The sequence below is a fragment of the Capricornis sumatraensis genome, chromosome 3, assembly GCF_032405125.1.
Source record: "Capricornis sumatraensis isolate serow.1 chromosome 3, serow.2, whole genome shotgun sequence".
NCBI lineage: Eukaryota > Metazoa > Chordata > Mammalia > Artiodactyla > Bovidae > Capricornis > Capricornis sumatraensis.
In genome coordinates this window covers 8,043,892-8,060,083 of record NC_091071.1, presented here as the reverse complement: position 1 = coordinate 8,060,083, position 16,192 = coordinate 8,043,892, and the positions used below count along the sequence as shown (strand labels likewise).

The 16,192-nt window shown below is 47.5% G+C and overlaps 1 protein-coding gene and 1 pseudogene across 1 annotated transcript in view; one reads left to right on the top strand and one right to left on the bottom strand.

Annotated features, from left to right (window-relative positions):
- The first annotated feature begins 2,066 nt into the window (after window positions 1–2,066).
- Window positions 2,067–16,192, top strand: part of POR (cytochrome p450 oxidoreductase) — a 54,786-nt gene continuing 40,660 nt past the window's right edge. Inside the window, exon 1 of the mRNA XM_068968883.1 lies at window positions 2,067–2,084. The gene's annotated coding sequence lies outside the window, so the exon portion shown is untranslated. The remainder of the gene's footprint in view (window positions 2,085–16,192) is intronic.
- LOC138076146 (large ribosomal subunit protein uL6-like) lies at window positions 13,998–14,606 on the bottom strand (annotated as a pseudogene).

The window sequence follows — 16,192 nt, the reverse complement described above, 5'->3', positions numbered from 1 at the left end:
CAGCTGGCTAGTGAGAGTGTGTTTTGAGAAGAAAAAGGTAAGGGACAGGAAGGTAGGGCAGTGAGCAGAGTAGTAGAAGAGGAAGTTTCCCTGGCAGCAAGTGGAGAAGAAACTGGAGGTGGCATGAGAGACAGGAACTGTTGAGATCATCCAGGGGAAAGGTGAACCCAGGTGTGCCTAAACTAGGGCAGGGACAGCAGGAAAGATGAGAAGATGGGGAGGGTGGTCCTGGAGAAGGGATCTATAGGACTCAGTTACAAGCTCAACCAGAAAAAGCAAAAGAAGATACCTATCTCTGGCCCCAAGCAGGCCATTAGCAGTGAGAAAGAGAACTGAACGTGCAGTGTTTTGGCTTCATATCAGCAGAGTGCAGTCCATTCTGAAGGAGATCAGCCCTGGGATTTCTTTGGAAGGAATGATGCTAAAGCTGAAACTCCAGTACTTTGGCCACCTCATGCGAAGACTTGACTCATTGGAAAAGACTCTGATGCTGGGAGGGATTGCGGGCAGGAGGAGAAGGGGACGACAGAGGATGAGATGGCTGGATGCCATCACCGACTCAACGGACGTGAGTTTGAGTGACCTCTGGGAGTTGGTGATGGACAGGGAGGCCTGGCGTGCTGCGATTCATGGGGTTGCAAAGAGTCGGACATGGCTGAGCGACTGAACTGAACTGAACTGAAGCAGAGTGCAAGGATTCACGGAAGCCTCTTTAGGAAATGCAGGGGAGGTGTTCAACAAAGTGGTGGAAAGGTGAGACAGAGTATCAGAGGTCTGGGAGATGAATTTCCCTCTTGCTGTCTTGAGGGTCCAGAAGATCCCCTGGAGAAGGAAATGGCAAACCCACTCCAGTATTCTTGCCTGGGAAATCCCATGGACAGAGGGGCCTGGCGGGCTATAGTCCATGGGGTCGCCAAGAGCCGGACACGACTTAGCGACTGAAACAAGGACTCTTGAGGGCCTAATATAAGACTTACACATTCAGTCCCTTAGTTAGACACGGATGTGCCCCACCCTGAAGGCTCTGGCATTTAAGCAACCTGTAGGCGGAACTGGTTTAATGAGGTGAATCAGACCTGTTCCGGACAAACTGGAAGGTAGGAAGCCTAAAACTAGGGCTACGGGAAGGATCCTCTCTTTATACAGGCTTTTACAGTTTTCAAAGTATTCATACTTGGTTGTCGTTGGTGGGTCTCATTTTTAAAGATGGAGAACTGGTTCTGAGCAAGTGAGTTGCCCCTCCCTTCCCTCCACTGTTCCAGAGGAATTCGTAGCAGAGCCTGAAATTAATAATAGGGACTTCCCTGGCGGTCCAATGGTTAAGACTCCCGGCTTCCAACGCAGGGGCCACACGGTAACAATAATAGTTATAATAATAACTTACATTTCTAGAGCACTATCGCACCAAGCTAAACTATTTACGAACATGAGTTACATCACTTAATCCTCATAACCCTGTAACATAGTAACAAAGCAGGAGGCAAGGTGGGCGTCTTACCCCTCAACCAAGGAAGCCAGACTTCTCAAACCAGAGGCGCCCTCTGCCCCCTCCCGCCTCTCTGATCCAGTCATCGCCCCTAGCTTGCTCACCTCCTGCCCTCCCACCCAAAAAGCAGGTCAGCATTCCAACCCTAGGCTGGACTGACCCCGACACTCGCCTCGCCATTTTCGAAGGCGAGGGAACTGAGGACCATGGATGACAAAAAGCCACGAACACAGGCAATCGGCGGTCAGCAGGAGGCCAGGTGGCGAAGCTCACTGGCCACCGACCCTGAGAAAGCGTCGTCGGCCGCGGGCGCCGCCTGCCCGGGCAGTGCAGCCCAGCCCGGAACAGAGCCGGGCTCCCAAGGCCTCTAGGCGAAGCGGGGACGCTGAGGGGGCGTGGCCCCTAGGGCCGTACCAAGAGCGCGGATTCGCAGGGGGGAGGCCTGGCCCCCAGACGCGAGCTCATGGCCGGGTTGGGGCGGAGCGGCGCCGTCGCTGGCCACGCCTCCACCCCCGCGACCGGCGCGGGCGGTGGTAGCGCCTCAGTGGTGTGGGCCTGCGTCCTGCTCAGATGTCTCGAGTGCAGCCGGCCGCCTGTGGTGAGTGCGTTTGTTCGCTGGGGTGGGATTGGTGGGGTCCGGGCGCCAGGGCTCCGGGTGCCGAGGCTCCGGGGCCCGACGCCTTCTGGCTGCCTCGGCCACCGGGGCTCCCTGCGCGGGGGCGGGCTCTCAGGCCGGGTCGGCTACCTGTTTCGCCCGCCGCTCCCGCGGAAAGCGCGGCCCCCATCTCGGCCCTTCTTGGGGGTGGCCCTTCCCCTCCGCCTGGAGCTGACCTCTTGCGGATGCTTGAGGGTCGTCGTTTCCACGGCCGAGGGCGCATTACGGGCCCCGTCGACGGAGAATTGGGTCTCGGCGTGAGAAAACTCGGGCTCCAGACCCCCACGCCTTCACCCTCGGGCTAAACCACTTTTCCTCTCCGAGCCTCAGTTTCTCAGTCTGTGCAGTGGGCCTCAGGAAGCGGCCAGTTCTTGGGTTCAGTCACGTAGGGCGCGCTCGAGTGTGGGTGGGACCCCAGCCTGGCCGCGCAGCTTCAGGTGGACTCTGGGGAGCCCGCAAGACCGGCCTCTCCTGGGAAACGGTTTCGGTGCCGGCGGCATCACCGGGAGACAGGGGATTGCCGGGCTCTGCTGGGCAGCCGTGACCTTCTTTGCTCTTGGGAGCAATTGGGTAAAAGGGCGAGGTCTCCTGGGCGGCGGGGGCACTTGACCTCGACTATTTTGCTTTTTCATTTCTCCACGAGAGTCACCATTGTGTGAGCCGGTGACCACAGAGAAATTCGGGGCCGCTTCAAAGAACGTGACTACCTCCTCTCTTAAGACCAACAAACTACAGCCTTCTCTCTGAGCTTGGCGGGAGTGGAGAATAGTGCTAAGACCAAGGGAGATGGGGCTGGAATGGCTAGTCCTGGGTCTAACACCTTGGCATCTTGGCAGGACCACAGGTTTTTACAGTCTCTGTTAGGCAGGTTGAAATTCGAAAGAGAGGGTCTTGAAGAGTGACTTTGAGAACTGTGACATTCCACCTAAGTGAGCGTTTAATTAACCTCTGTAATCCAGTATCCTCACTGTGTTACTGTAGTTCACAGGCCCGCCTGTTTAGGGAGAAGACATTGATTCATTAACCACTCACAAGTTCTATCTACACAAATCCCTTTTGAGTGGTTATGGGGTTGTCTTGATCAGGAAAAAGTCCAAAAGTCTAAGTTAATAAAGCCGTGAACCCAGAAGAAATCACTTTCTTTTCTTTGTGTCCCTCTAAGGAATTTTCATTTTCTCTTTGAAGAGTGGTCAGTTCTTGAGCTTCTCATGATTTTAATAATATCTAGTTTAATCATGTCTAAGAAAATAGGTCTGCATTTCAGAGAATGGAATATTGGCTTCCAGTTGGGTTGTAGTGTTGACAGCTTCACAGTGATGGGTAACTCTTCCCAAATCCTTCCTGTCTAGCACTTGAAAATGTTACAGGTAGGTCTGAGGTGAAAGGACCCCAGGGATATACTTCAGCACCTGGAAACAGCAGCTTTGACCAAAGCCAGCATGAGTGAGGCAGGTGAAACTCCTGAGTGATATGGGTTTGTAAACAATTCATGAGATGTTTCAGATGTTTGTTTTTGGACAAGCCAGAAATTTTAGGACCTGCTGGTCACTCTGAATTGATCCCTTAACTCTTTGAAAATCAGAATCTGAGTTAAATAAAGTTCATGTGTACTTAGGAGAGAGACCATTTGAAATCAGAACTGCTTGGCAAATTCAGCACATTTACTCGCAAACTTTTCAAGTTCATTAAAAATGTAGCTCTTAAGCAATCCCCCCCCCCTTTTTTTTTTTTCAGTTTCTCTCCCTTTGGAGGCTTCTTTAACTGCAGAGCTTTTCATGGTTCCAGAGAGCCCAACTGCCATTGCAACATCTCTGCTTCCTCACACTTTGGAAGGGCGAGCCCTGGATGGGGTGGTGGGGGCCAGGAGTATCAGGGAACCTTAGTACCAACTCAGGCACGAGCACTGTGTGCCGTCTACCAAACCACCCCAAGCCCAAGGGCCTCAGTTTAGTGCTATGGGATTTAATTTAGGTGTCAGATTGATTTAACAATTAACATCAGAATAAAAGTGAAATAGAAAAATGATAGTTTTTATAAAAATATATTTTCTGTTTACGGAAATGCTAAGTGCTCATTATTTTAAAAAATACTGTTATAGAAATACTCAATATGATAGTGATATAACAGTGAACATCCTTCATAGCCTTACACTGAGACAAAAAAGTTACTGCTAGTCATGTAATATATATTCTCCAGATATTTTTCCTTATATATAAAAACACTTATTACCTAGATTTTGTTCTTTTACTTAAAACAGCAGGAATTTTTTACTATTGAAATTTAAGACAGAATTAAGATGAAACTAGTCATGCTGTTGTGAGTCTTACTTTTTATTGCTTAACATGATGTCTTTCTATAACACGATGGAAACAGCTACCTCATTTCTGTTTTAAAACCTCATTCCTTTTAAAAACAACAGTAGCCCAGTAACCAGTGTGATTGAAAAAAATTTTTTGTTTGTGGCCTTTTACTGTTATGAATTCTGCTACAGGGATTAGCCTTGTTCTTTATCTCTTGGCAATTGGACAAATATTTTTATATAATGAATTCTTAGAAGTGGAAGAGCTAGAATATTTATGACCTTTTAAAAGTATTCATTTAACAGGTAGTGACTACCTCCAATATACAGGTGCTGTTTGAGGTGTCGTGCCTATAGCAGTGGAGAAAATAGGTCCTCTGTGGATCTGACACATGGCTTGTCAAATGATGATGTAATTTCAGACTTAACTTTTAATTATATGTCAGTTTCATTTGAAAATTAAAATCAGAAAAAAGTGGAGAAATGAATTTTTTCTAAAAGTGTATTTTTTCTGTTTACAAAAATATTCAGTGCTCGTTATGAAAAGACTATTATTATAGGAAATTCCCTGCTAGCCCAGTGGTTAGGACTCTTCAGTTTCACTCCAGAGGGCATGGGTTAACGATCCTTGGTCAGAGAACTAAGATCCTGCAAGCTGAGTGGCACAGCCAGAAAAGAAAAAAGGACAATTACAGAAATGTGCAATATAGACAGAGAACATTCTTCATAGTCTTACAGTGAGACACTTTCCATATGGAAAAAATAGTACAAAGGAGTATGTGTGTTTGTTAAAAAAAAAAAAAGGTATGACTTTAAATGTCAGTAGGTATTGCCAGACTTCCTCCAAAAATCTTAATCTTACGTTCCCACCAACAGAGACGCGTCATTTTTAAATTCCTAATTCTAAGGCCAGTCGCTAGCCACTAATAGCAGCGATGCTTTTATTTCAGGAAAAGTAGGTGCGAGATGCTTTGTGCTAGGTTTGTATTAGGTATACATGTTTTTTTCTTTTCTTTCAAGTTCTTCTGATGATCCCAAAGCCTGGTGTTTCCATGCCCACTTCACCCCTTGGAACGCTGTCTCAGAGAGGAAATCACTTGCTCAAGTCCATGAGGGTAAAACTAAGGCCTCACGCAGGGCTGTTCGCCTTCAGAGCCCTCCCTCCTCTCTTTGTGCACTGTTATCTCATTTTCTGACTGTAGAGGACATGTTTTTGTGGGGGGAGTGGGAGGAAGTCTCCTAATACATGGTATTACTGAGTAATGTGATTGTTCTTCCTCGATTCTGTTACTGCAGCGTGCAAGTGTGTGCATCTCATGTCTCACCATGCATCTCATTACAGTGTAAGAAACATGAGAGTATCTCATACAGAGATAGATGAAGCCAGTTCTTTTATTATCATCACCATCATCATCATGATCATTATATAGACTGTAGGACAAAACTTGTGTTCTTGGACAGTTATCTGGCAGGTGATAGAAATGTAGGCTCAGGAGCAGGTGGAGAAAAGCTCCTGGGTTGGAGGCAGTATTCCAGCTTCTGTTTAACAGGCACCAGCTTATACAGTGGAGAAGGCAATGGCACTCCACTCCAGTACTCTTGCCTGGAAAATCCCATGGGCGGAGGAGCCTGGAAGACTGCAGTCCATGGGGTCGCTGAGGGTTGGACACGACTGAGCGACTTCACTTTCACTTTTCACTTTCATGCATTGGAGAAGGAAATGGCAACCCACTCCAGTGTTCTTGCCTGGAGAATCCCAGGGACGGTGGAGCCTGGTGTGCTGCCGTCTATGGGGTCACACAGAGTCGGACGCAACTGAAGTGACTTAGCAGTAGCAGCAGCTTATGCAGGCCCACACCTGGCCTTACTTTTTTCATCCATGAAGCGGAGGAAAGAGTCCCTGTCCCACCACCTCCTGCAACAGCCCAAGGGGTGTTTATTTTTGGCAGTGAATTCTCTATGTTCTTGGATACGTTTCCATTCCTGAGGAGGGACACTTGAAAGACACATATTTGGCCTCTAGGATCTAAACTACCGTGCATAGGGTCTGGTTCAGCCCTGGTGAAGGGTCTGGTTCAGCCCTGGCAAACGCTGATGGGGAGGGGACCAAACCAGAAGTAAACAACGATGGCAGAATATGTCGAGCTCCTTCTGGATTTAAGGTGTGTGACACATTTCCTCTTGGTGTTGAGCCCACTGTGCCCTGGGGAATGCTCAGGAAGAGCTCTCTTTCAGAGAATTTCTTTTTTTTTTTTTTGCCTGTCCTGGGTCTCTATTGCAGCATGTGGAGTTTCTCTAGTTGCCCATCGGCGTTTGGATCTTAATTCCCCAACCGGGGATCGAACCCGTGTTTGAAGGCAGACTCCCAACCACTGGACCACCAGGGAAGTCCCGGGACAAGCTCTCTTTATGTGGGGTATCCTGCAAGGCTCAGCAGAAGAGAGGGTGTCTGAGTTGGATCTTGGAGGTTAGATAGGAATTCCTTGAGCCCACCAGGGCACACCAGCTCTGGGGCATGTAAGGGTGTAGGTTGCCTGAGACTTGGAAGTGATTGGGGCTTATCTGAAGGGGTCTTGTGAACCATGCTACATGATAGGAAGGCTTTTAAATAGGTCAGGGATGTGGCTAGCCCAGAACAGTGTATTCTTGTCTTGGGTTTCTGGACCTTCTTACTTCCCTCTGGGTGAATCCATCATTTAGGAAGCTGACTCTGCCTAAGTCTGTATCATACCATTTTAGAGCTCTACATCCTCAAAAGTGTTTTTTTCTTTCCCCTTCCCCTCCCCAAGTGAGGTGTTTACAACAGCTGTGCACCTGCGGGTGTGTGCGTGTGTAATGGTGGGAGAGGAGTGCCATTGTGCAAACCATGGCTGTTTGAAGGCTGGTGGCTGCTGTTGGTTGGGTCCTTTGGAGCCAAATTCATCCACTTCTGTTATGCCTGATGCTGGTTGGCATGGCAACATGCTCAGGAATGTTGTGAACAAAGCAGCTGGGGGACCTGGTCATTTTTCTGGGTGGCTAGTGGAGAAAGCCACTGACATGGGGGGCTTATTTATTTCACTTATAAAGAGGGGTTCCTGTGGGGGTGAACATCTAAGAATTATTCTTCCATTGGACTGCTAGAGGGATCCTGATCTGTACAGAGCTGAGAGAATTGTACACGTGCTTCCCAAAAATTAATCTGTCAAGGCTAAGCTAGAACAAAATGATGGGCGAAACTGTGGTGCCCTCCCCCAAAGACTGTTTCTCAGACAACTGGATTCTTTGGGAGGTGACCTGTGGTAGGAGAATAGAATGGAAATAAGCAGACTCTTGTCCCCTGGTTATAATCAGAGAGGAAGACAGACTCTGTAAGGGTACTGTGATGTGGGGTTATGTAATTCGCTTCTAAGTGAAAGTCACAAATGATGTTTAGTCATTTTTTAAAAATCTCCCCAAGTTCTTATCTCCAGTGCCTCCTCCCGTGGCCCTGTCCACCCCATTCCTTCTGCCTGAGCTTAGCCGTTCATATCACCTTGGAGCACCTTGGTCAGGTAAGAGCGCCTTAAGAGCACCTTGACCTCAAGAAACTTTGATCCTCGCAGCATACACCGTGTCCTCGAGCCGGGTAGGCTGGGTCTGTGCAAAGGTTTGAGGGCTGGGCAGGAACACATGAACTTGTGCTCACCTCTGAACCCCGTGCCCTGACTCTATCTGTAGGTTGCTTGAGGTTGGCTTTCAACACTGTAAACAGGGGTGGCGGTTCTTAAAAACACAGGACAGTGGATCAGCCAATTGTGCCCGGCTTCTTTCAGGGGTGGGGTTTAGGGAGGTATGCATTCCAGTCACAGGGAAGTGTCCCACTAGGAATTTGTGGTCTTGTGAATAAGGGCATTTGTTGGTTTCAGCTAGGGTTGCAGAACCTTTGTGATTATGAAACCACACGGCGTTACCTGGACACATTGGACACAGTCACTTATGTAATGTGATTTGCAAACTCTAAAAGGTCATTGAGCATGACAGCGGAGATGGGCAAGCCTGTCCCTCCTGAAACCCTCACCAGTGAGGTCTCTGCCCCTGCTAGCGACCTCACCATCCTCTGGTCCCTGAAGCTCTAAGGACAGAGGACATTTCCACTTTCCCCTCATATTCACTCTGGGTTGCCGCCAGCACCCAGTCCCGACAGTTTTTAGTCTTTGAATCCCCTTCCACTGCTGTGGTCTTTCTGTGGCCCCTGTCATTTCCTGCCTCGCCAGCCCTCGCTCGGGTTGGCCTCCCCGCATCCATAGTTCTCCCTCCCGCTCCTCCCCCGTCACTTCTTATGATCTGTCCGTGGTACTGTTGCTTGTTATCACTCTTCCTTTGCTCAAGAATACAGTCTCACTGTCTTAATGTTTTCTGTTTATTTTTCCTCCTTCTTCCTCTGCTTCCAACAAGAATATGGAAGTGTTCAATTGCTTTAGTCGAGTCTGACTCTCTGCGACCCCATGGACTGTGGCCCACCAGGCTCCTCCATCCATGGGATTCTCCAGGCAAGAATACTGGAGTGGGTTGCCATTCCCTTCTCCAGGGTGTCTTCCTGACCCAGGGATCGAACCCACATCTCCTGCATTACAGGTAGATTCTTTACCTACCTGGAAGCCCGAATTCTTTAACATCTTGAACCACCTGGGAAGCCCAAATATGGAAGTAACTTATAATAAAAGGAGACTTATTCTCCTCTCCCTAATGGCAGTGTGGTTGGAATAGAATGTGATTTGTCGGGGACAGAGAAATCCCACCATTTCCGCATATGTCAGCCAGCACGTGGAACAGTGCCAGGCGTGCGGTAGGCCCTCAGAAACACTAGTGGGATGAGTGGAGGGTTAGTGCCTATGGTTTCTCTCTGCCAAGTGTCTTGCCAAATTTTCTGCTGCGTATTGACTGAGATGCCACTGTTGGGTCTGATCTGAATTTTTTAAAGATTATTCTAAGACACAATATGAATTTTTGGTACAATTTTAGTTTTCCATCTAGTTGTGACATTCTACATGTTTCGAGTTCCTCCTGCCTTTGGTAGTTGATTCAGTAGTTGGTTTTTAATTGAAGAAGGGAAAGAGCTTCTGTGCTGCCCCTCCGTAATATTAATAGCATTTTAAGCTTTGCCTTGTCCTGAAAAGGTGGTGAAGGGCATGCAAACGGATAATCAAGTGGCTCTGATGCCAGTTTGTCTAGGTTTAACTCCTGGTGCTAACGCTTATCAGTTCCCTGACTTTAGACAAGGTACTCTGATCAGTGTGCTAGTTACAGCTCCTATACCTCAGAGCATTGGTGTGAGGAGGAAAATAAATATTGGAAAGTCCCAGTGAAAGTGCTTCATAACCTGGTAACTGTTGTTATGGTTAGTATTTATTTAGGAAAATGAAGTAGATGAGGTAAATAGAAAATGATGAGACCTAGGGATAAGGCTAGTGTATGGCTGCTGGAGTCTGGCCTTGTCCTGAATTTCCTGATGTCTGGAACAAAGAGGGGAAGACGCCTCAGGAGGTGGGAGTGCCTGCTGATGGGAACAGCTTTCCTTTGTAGGGGGAAAGGGGTGATGAAGATGTCCTGGAGGTCGCTAGTGGTGCCTCTTACACAGCAGGTGAACATACTGGAAACTGCAGAATCGTACACTTTAAAAGGGTGAATTTGGGAGTGTGTGGATTATATCTTGATTTTTATGTCAGGACTTCCCAGGTGGCCCAGTGGATAAGAATCCGCCTGCCAGTGGAGGGAACATGGGTTCAGTCCCTGGTCCAGGAAGATTCCACATGCCTCCGAGCATCTAAGCCCATATGTTCCAACTGCTGAGCCCCCTTGCTTCAGCTGCTGAAGCCCGCACACCGAGATCCCGTGCTCCTCAACAAGGAAAGCCACCGTGATGAGAAGCCTGTGCACCACAGCTCGAGAGCAGACCCCACTCGCCGAGACTAGAGAAAGCCCGCCCGTAGCAACGAAGACCCAGCCCAGCCACAAATAAATAAATAACATTTTAGAAAGAAAATGTTAATACTACTTGCTTTAAAAAATCAGACCAATAAGCTGGATTTTTCTTCCTCCTATTAAGAGAACACGGTCAGGCAGTCCACAGCTCAGCAGCTCATGGTTTAGTGCAGGTGGTATAATAATCACGGACGCTTTTACAGACACCATGAGACAGTCCTCTGTCCCCACAGGGTCTGATTCTTCCCGCCTCGTTCGTGCTGCTCTGTTGTGAACTTCGGATAACCCATCTGCCCAGACCCTGCCACCTGAAAGCGTGATGTGACTTGGCAGGCAAAGGTCATGGAAGTGACCTTCAGTTGTGTTCATACAACTTGACTGACAACAGGCCTTTAATGGGCAGCAGTGGCCTAATGTCAAGGCAAAATACAGGCAGAGCTGGGATCAAAACAATGCCATCTGAGGCCCGAGCCTGACCTCATGATAAAAGCTGGCCCAGGAAAGCGCACGGCAACGTCTCTGAGTGCTGGCCTCCGTCAGCGCCTCCATCATTGGGTGCGGAGCTGCTGCCCGGAGTGGCCTTGTGTGGCTGCCTGGTCCTCACTGCCGCGGCAGAGAGTCAGTCTTTGAACCAAAAGATACCATCTACTGCTGGCTGAACCTGGGGTGACCAGCCAGCCTGGGAACCACCTGGGAGGATGGTGAACCAGGATTGGGCTGCCCCCTTGCTCATCTGTGGGTAGCCAGTGATGGCTAAAGCAGTGACAGGATCTCACACAACTATTAAATCTCCCTCTTTGAGTTACTGGCTGTGGGACCGTAAGTAATTTGCTGGTTCCTTAGGTCTTCAGGTTTGTATCTGTGAAATGGGTGAAATATTTACCTAAAGAGGCTAATCATAAGCGCCAAAGAGCTTGTGTGAAGTGCCTAGCATGGTGCTTGGCCCACGGTGCCCTTTGGGTGGGTGCTGTCTCTAGGCCTACCCTCTGCCTGCTGAGCAGGCAGGCAGCGCACAAGGTGCTGATGAGGACCCTGCAGCCTTTCTGTCCCCTGCGGTGCTCAGGGCTGGCTTTTTGAGGATCGAGGTATTAACACTTGCTGCTCAGCGATTATGAGGAATCCTGGTTGTCAGATTCTCAAGACTGGCTGGAGAAGTCCAAAGATGATGAGTAAGACATAATGTGAGCTTCAGGAGAGAGAAGCAGATATGGAGGTAACTGTAACCTGAGGCAGAGGCTGCCAGGTGCCAGAGCTGAGAGTGGCCGTGAAACCAGGAGCCAAGGTTTTATGGAGGAAGTGGCACTTGCGAAGGGACAGCTTTGATGGCTACAGAAAGAAAAGGAAGACCATCCTCCGGTGGGAAGGCAGTGAAGCAGAAACAGGCAGCAGTGTAGCAGGTGTGTTTTCAGGGGCTGATAGGAAGGCCTCACAGTAAGGATGCTACTGGATTTTTTTTTAAACATTTTATCTTTAACCAATTTTCGACTTACAGAAAATTGCAAAAATAATTGCGAGTGTTCTTATATTCCTCACCCAGCTTCCCCTGATGTTAGCATCTTACAAAATTATAATAAAATTAGCAAGAACAGGCAATTAAGTTCAGCACAGTATCATGAGCTGTAAACCAGGGGTCGACAGACTTTTCCTATAAAGGATCAGATAGTGAACCCTTGAGGCTTCATGGGCCAGAAGGTCTCTGTCCCAGCTACCAAGTCTGTTGCTTTAGCGAGAAAGCGGCATAGATTATCTGTAAATGAACGAGCGTGACCGTGTTCCAGTAAAACTTTGTCTTCACAAGTAGTCAGCAAGTTGGGCACGGCCTGAAGAATGCCAGTCCTTGAATGAAGCTCCACCCCTCATGAGAATTTCACTTGTCTTTCCACTCATCTCTCTACTCCAGGCTCTCACCCAGGATCCCACAATGCCCCGACTCGTCAGGTGTCCTGAGTCTCCTCCAGTCCCTAACAATTCTCCTTTCATAACCTTGATGCTTTAGGAGAGGGCCAGTCCATTGTTTTGTAGAATGCCCCTCAGTGTGGGTTTGCCCAGTGCTTTCTTGTGATTGTTGTGAGGTTATGCATTTGTGCAAGAGCACAACAAAGCTGGTGATGTGTTCTCAGTGTCTTGTCTCAGGGGTCCGTTACTGATGATGCCTACCTTGACCTCTTGATTAGGTTGGTGTCTGTGGCGGTTTTCCACTGTGAAGTTTTTATTTTTTCCGTTTGCAGTTTTTTAGGTATCTTGGAGGAGATAACTTTGAGACTATGTAAATCCTGTCCTCCCCACCCTACCCTGCCTCAGAACTTTTTGCCCACTGATTTTAACACATCCATTGATGGATCTTACCCGCAGTAGTTCTGACTGTGGTGTTTCTCTGATGGTAGTCCTGTCTCTTCCTCTTTCCTTCTAATACCTTTGTTAGTTGGAACTCTACTGTGAGAAAGGCTTGTTCTTTCCCTCCCATTTTTATATCTGGACTCATGGAATGTTTATTTGTCCTACGGTTAAAAATCCATTAGCAGCAAGCAGTCCAAAGAGGAAATCAAGAAAATAATTCATTTATAGTAGCATCAAAAAGAACAAAATACTTAGAAATGAATTTAAACAAGGAGATGACAGACTTTTGCACTAAAAACTGCAAAACATTGCTGAAAGGAAATGAAGAAGACTTAAATGGAAAGATATTCCTCTTCATGGATTGGAAGACTTAATATTAAAGTGGCATTATCCTCACTCTGCTCCAAGCAATGTACAGGTTCAGTGCAGTCTCTATCAAAATCCCAATGGCCTTTTATGCAGAAATGGAAAAGCTGATTCTGAAATTACTATAGAATTTCAAGGAACCCCAAAGAGCCAAAACAATCTTGGAAAAGATCACACTTGGAAGACTCATACATACTAATTGCAAAACTTATTTCACAGCTGCAATAATTAAGACAGTGTGGTCCTGTTATAAGGATAGATAATGGATAGATCAACGGAATAGAATTGAGCCTCCAGAACTTAGCACATTTGTGTATGATTTATTGATTTTTTTTTTCTTTTTGACAAAGGTGTCAGGGCCATGCAATAGGGAAAAAATAGTGCTGGGACAACCAGATACCCACATGTGAAAGAAAGAAGCTGAACCCTTGCCTCACACCATATACAGAAATCAACTCAAGATGGATCAAAGATCTTAATGTCAAAGCCAAACTGTGAAGCTCTTAGAAGAAAGCAAGGGTTAATCTTCATGATCTTGGATTTTGCAATGGTTTCTTAGATATGACAGCAAATCATAAGCAACCAAAGGAAAAACAAAAACCAGATAAATCAGTCTGTTATGGACTAACTGTTTGTGTCCCCGTAACATTCAGTGTTGAAATCCTAACCCTGAAAATGATTAACTGCTTCTTCTCTACTCTGCCATGTGAGAATATAAGAAAGCAGCTGTCTACAAAACGCACAGTGGGCTCTCGCCAGACATGGAGTCTTCGCATGCTCTGATGCCAAGACCTTCCCACCCTGCAGAATTAAGAGACGTAAATGCTTGTTGTTTTAAGTCTGCAGTATTATAGTAACAGCCCCAAGCTGAGGCATGGACTTGCTGTTTCTGTAGCCAAATAGCTTAGATTTTATTCATCAGTCTGCTGAACCATTCCTCTGTCAGAAACGATAGATGCCATCCAAAAATGTGTCTGATATCCTTGCTTTTTAGCTGTTGGGGCTCGCTGAATCGAAGCAGCTGAATTTGATGCACTTCCACTGCCACCTCCTTCAAGAATTAGCTCATCTCCATGGGCTTGAGATAGCGAACAGGCACCATCAGGCCACGTCCAAACCTTGTGGAGTTATCTTTTGCCCAAGAAATTTCGGACTTCGACAAGAGAGCAAGTCTCCTGAATGATTGCATGGATAGGGAAATGGGCGTACAGAGACCTGATCCTGTAATGGAAGCCCAGTGCGACACCCTTGATCTTGTTCTGTGTGTGAGTACAGATAATGCCAGTGATGGCCAGGTCCTTCCTGTTTCCCCACCATTCATCACCCCGGAGCCTTTTCTCCTTTCCGAGGAGGCCGAGTTCTACATTAAAATGAAGACCCTCCGCTGGGTGGCCCGGGGGCCCTTCACAATCATTGTGCATCCCTTCAGAGAGAGTGATGTCAACCTTTTCTGTAATCTTGATGGTCTGATTGCTGAGAATGGGCTTCCCACAGTAGATGCAGCAGAGAGGATGCCCCATTCCCCACCCTGTGCCACTCCTCTTGTGGGATCTTAGTTTCCAGCCAAGGATTGAACCCAGGCCTTGGGAGTGAAAGCATGGAGTCCTAAGTACTGAACCACCAGGGAGTTCCCGACGCGGTTTATTTTTAATCTGCTTCTGCCCTGAAGAAGCGATCCACTGGCGTTCTTTGGGCGCCTACCATGTGTTCTCTGCAGCTTTACCCATATTATCCTCCCAGCAGCCCTTTTGGAATTACTAATGATGAGTCTCTATTTTAGACGGGCAAGCAGCTGAGGGAAGTCAAGTTTTGCCCACAGTCGTAGAACTATAAGTGGCAGAGCAATTTTGAACTCATTTTATTTAGAGCGACCCCATTGTACCTGCAGGCCCTTCTGGTTCCTCTTCACTCAACCCCTCCCCGATTCCTCCATTTCTGCCATTTTCACCCTCTCCCATCAGGAAGCCATCCTAAGCCAGCCTCTGCCCAACCGTGAACTGCTCTGGCCAGAACCTGCACTCTTCGTTTTGGCAGGGAAGTAACTGTGTGTCCCATCTCTTGCCGTAGAGGAAGGACATCTCCTGACCTAGCTTGTCTTCTCCTGTTTAGTTAGTATGGTGCTGGGTACATGGGCATGGAGGATCCACTCTTGATACGAGTGGAGCGGTTTCTCCTCAGGGCAGTTTCCCTCTGGACAGTTGTCTTCAAATCAGCATCACCATCAGCATTTCTGTGATTCTTTGCAGTGTTGCCACAGGCATCATTTATGTAAAAGCCAAACAAGGATTAAAAAACCACCTGGTTGGCTAAGATGAGAAGTGGTTCAGGCTGGCAGTGGTGAAACCAGTCTGCAGGTTTGGTTCACTAAACTCCTGCCAAGTCCCAGACCCTTTCACTGTGTCCCCCTGCCCCAGTTTTTCTAGTTTTATAAAGCAGTGGACTAGAGAGAAATCAAAGGAAAGATGGGGCTATTTCACTCCCCTCTGTGTTACAGCCCCTTCTCTGTGAAGCCACTCGTAGTGAGAAAAGTCACAATTTTTAGTTGCAATTCAAATATTCCTTTTGGAAAGTAGCCTTGGTTTCTTTCCTTTGATGTGACTGAAGTGTAGGAATTCAAGGGTCACCAGATGATGAAAAAGTAGTTACTCGCTTTCTCTAGAGAATACTAGAATGGGGGCATTTGGAAATTTGACATAATACTATAAATATTAATATATAAATAAAACAAAGTAAACAAAAGCCTACCCACAGTTCTTAACATTGTGAAGGAATAAAGAAAGGTAGGTCGGTTTCTGTTTACTTTGTTTTGTCTTCCTGGTAAGATGGTTTGGAACAAGAACAGGCTACTCCTCACACCAGAGCAGACAGGTGAGCTTGGATAGACGTGCCTTCGTCTTTCCATTCCGACCGACGGAGGTTGGCAGAGACCTCACTGACCTTGTCTGCTGATGGTAGAAAAGTGCAGGCAGGGACCACCAGGGTCTGGCAGGGGTTCCAACTCCCACCTGTGTGTTCTTAAAGCCCGGAAGAGCTGTTGCGGCACCTCTTTGAGTCATTTCAAACCTTCCGAGCTCTCCTCTGGGTCTGCCCTCTGCCACGCGCTTGT